General features: G+C 42.5%; 1 pseudogene; it reads right to left on the reverse strand.

Annotated features, from left to right (window-relative positions):
- Positions 1–2486: 2486 nt before the first annotated feature.
- Gm44768 lies at positions 2487–3091 on the reverse strand (annotated as a pseudogene).
- Positions 3092–3626: the final 535 nt, after the last annotated feature.

A 3626-nucleotide genomic window follows, 5' to 3' on the forward strand; every position in this document is an offset into this window, starting at 1 on the left:
TAAATGGGCTGAAAAAGAAATTAGGGAAATGACACCCTTCACAATAGTCACAAGCAATATAAAATATCTTGGTGTGATTCTAACCAAACAAGTGAAAGATCTGTAAGAACTTCAAGTCTCTGAAGAAAGAAATTGAAAAAAAGACCTCAGAAGATGGGAAGATCTCCCATGCTCATGAATTGGCAGGATTAATTCATTTGGAATAACAAAAAAAAAAAAAAAAAAAAAAACCAGGATAGTGAAACTATTCTCAACAATAAAAGAACTTCTGGGGGAATCACCATCCCTGACCTCAAGCTGTATTACAGAGCAATAGTGATAAAAACTGCATGATATTGGTACAGAAACAGGCAGGAAGATCAATGGAACAGAATTGAAGACTCAGAAATGAACCCACATACCTATGGTCACTTGATCTTTGACAAAGGAGCTAAAACCATCCAGTGGAAAAAAGACAGCATTTTCAACAAATGGTGCTGATTCAACTGGCCATCAACATGTAGAAGAATGCAAATTGATCCATCCTTCTATCCTTGTACAAAGCTCAAGTCCAAGTGGATCAAGGACCTCCACATAAAACCAGATACACTGAATCTAATAGAAGAGAAAGTGGGGAAAAGTCTCAAACATGTGGGCACAGGGGAAATGTTTCTGAACAGAACATCAATGGCTTACGCTCTAAGATCAAAAATTGCAAAGCTTCTGTAAGGCAAAGGACACTGTCAATAGGAGAAAACAGCAACCAACAAATTGGGAAAAGATCTTTACCAATTCTACATTCAGTAGAGGGTTAATATCAAATATATACAAAGAGCTCAAGAAGTTAGACTCCAGAGGACCAATAACCTTATTTTAAAAGTGTGGAGCAGAGCTAAACAGAGAATTCTCAACTGAGGAATATTGAATGGCCAAGAAGCATCTAAGGAAACGTTCAATATCTTTAGTTATCAGGAAAATGCAAATCAAAACAACCCTGAGATTCCACCTCACACCAGTCAGAATGGCTAAGATGAAAAACTCAGGTGACAGCAGATGCTGGCGAGGATGTGGAGAAAGAGAAACACTCCTCCATTGTTTGTGGGATTACAAGCTGGTACAACCACTCTGGAAATTAGTCTGAAGGCTCCTCAGAAAATTGGGCATAGTACTACTGGAGGATCCAGCAATACCTCTACTGGGCATATATCCAGAAGATGCTTCAACATGTGATAAAGACACATTCTCTACTATGTTCATAGCAGCCTTATTTATAATAGCCAGAAGCTGGAAAGAACCCAGATGCCCCTCAACAGAGGAATGGATACAGAAAATGTGGTACATTTACACAATGGAGTACTACTCAGCTATTAAAAACAATGACTTCATGAAATTCCCAGGCAAATGGATGGAACTTGAAAATATCATCCTGAATGAGGTAACTCAGTCACAAAAGTACACATTCGGTATTTACTCATTGATAAGTGGATATTAGCCCAAAAGTTTGAAATACCCAAGATTCAGTTCACAGACTGTATGAAGCCCAAGAAGAAGGAAGACCAAAATATCGATACTTCAGTGCTTCTTAGACAGGTGAACAAAATACTCTCAGGAGGAAATACGGTGACAAAGTGTGGAACAGAGACTGAAGGAAAGGCCATCCAGAGACTGCCCCACCTGGGGATCCGTCCCATATACAGACACCAAACCTGAACGCGATTATGGATGCAGGGAAGTGCTTGCTGATGGCTGTCTCCTGAGAGGCTCTGTGAGAGCCTGAAAAATACAGAGGCAGATGCTTGTAGCCAGTCAATTGACTGAGCTCGGGGGGTCCCCGATAGAGGAATTGGAGAAGGGACTGAAGGAGTTGAGGGGGTTTGCAACCCCATGGAGGGAGCAACAGTGTCAACTGGCCATACCTCCCAGAGAACCCAGGGACTGCCCACCAACCAAAGAATACACACGGAGGGACCCATGGTGCTGGCCTCATGTGTGGCAGAGGATGGCCTTGTTGGACATAAGTGGGAGGAGAGGTCCTTGGGCCTCAGGATGTTTATGCCCCAATGTAGGGAAACGCCAGGGAGGGAAGACCGGAGTAGTAGGGAAGACCCTCATAGAGGCAGGGGAAGGGGGGATGGGATGGGGCTTTCCGAAGGGGAGACCTGGGAAGGGGAAAACATTTGAAATGTAAATAAAAGGGAAAATCCAATAAAAATATTTTAAAGAAAAGTAAAAAAAAAAATTAAAATAGAATTAAATCACTTCCCCTCCTTATCTCCCTTAAGCCCCTCCCATGTCTCCCCTCTCTCAAGCTGATGGCCTCTTTTACTTTGATTACTATTGTTACGTACACTCCCATGTATGTGTATACACACACACACACACACACACACACACACGCGCGCGCGCGCGCGCGCGCGCGCGCTGCTGGGTTTTCAGATATGACCATTCTGCACTGGACAATCTTTTTTGTTGTTGTAGTTCTGCAACTTTATTTGACATTGAGCAGGTTAGTTCTCATCCACATTGACCGTCTGTAGATTTTTGAATGCCGAATCAGGCACGTAAGTTACCAGCGTGTAAACATGTTTGGGGAATCCTCATCCTCATTATGTTTTCTGGACTGGACAAGCGTACTCGGATGCGCTATGGAACGTTCCTTATTCCCTTTGCCCAGACGGCTTTATTGAGCCTGGTGTCAATGCGCACATCTGGTGTCCCCATTTCCTTCATGGCAAACTTCCGAATTTCTTTTCTTTTCTTTTTTTAAAGATTTATTTATTATTATACATAAGTACACTATAGCTGACTTCAGACGCACCAGAAGCGGACATCAGATCTCATTACGGATGGTTGTGAGCCACCATGTGGTTGCTGAGATTTGAACTCAGGACCTTCGAAAGAACAGTCAGTGCTCTTACCGTCTTAGCCATATTGTCAGCCCTCGAATTTCTTTGAGTGCCCGAGGAGCACACTTCTTGAAGCCCACTCCATAGATGCACTTGTGAACACTGATGGTGTATTCTCGGGTCACCACCTCGTTGATGGCAAAACGGCCCTTCTTCTTCTCGCCACCCTTCTTTGAGGGAGCCATTCTGCCGGACCCAAGTTGGAAAGGAAGTGGACAATCTTTTAAGAGATAATTTAGGAACTATTCTAGCAGAATATAAATCCCACATCCAGTAGAACTTGAAGCTAGGTCTCTTCCTCCCTCCACTTCAGTACATTTCTGTCTGAACCTCGCCTGTGTTGAAGAGCCTTGATGAGTAATTCCCTGTAAGCACTGGTAAAGTGGGGGTTTAATTAAGACCTGTGAATGAGTTAAAAACTAATAGAAAATAATTGTCTGAATCAAATCTAACTGATTAATTACCTTGAAATCTTCTATTTGGCCATACAGCTGTGTATAGACATACATCACATACCCACAAGCAGACCTATTTTGGCATCCTTCCTTTAGTGGGCTGGAAGAGTGTAAATAGGTGTCTGACCAATTATGTCCACACAATAATTAAATACTTCCTTCTAAGAACATAGAAAATTTTCAAAGGTCAAATTGTCCCAAATCAAGTCCTTAGGGACAATGTAAGAGAAGCTGCCATAGGTTCCTCTCCTTTAATCTGGAGGCTACGCTTTGTGTTACAGTCCTG

Source organism: Mus musculus, chromosome 6 (genome assembly GCF_000001635.26).
Source record: "Mus musculus strain C57BL/6J chromosome 6, GRCm38.p6 C57BL/6J".
Taxonomy (NCBI): domain Eukaryota; kingdom Metazoa; phylum Chordata; class Mammalia; order Rodentia; family Muridae; genus Mus; species Mus musculus.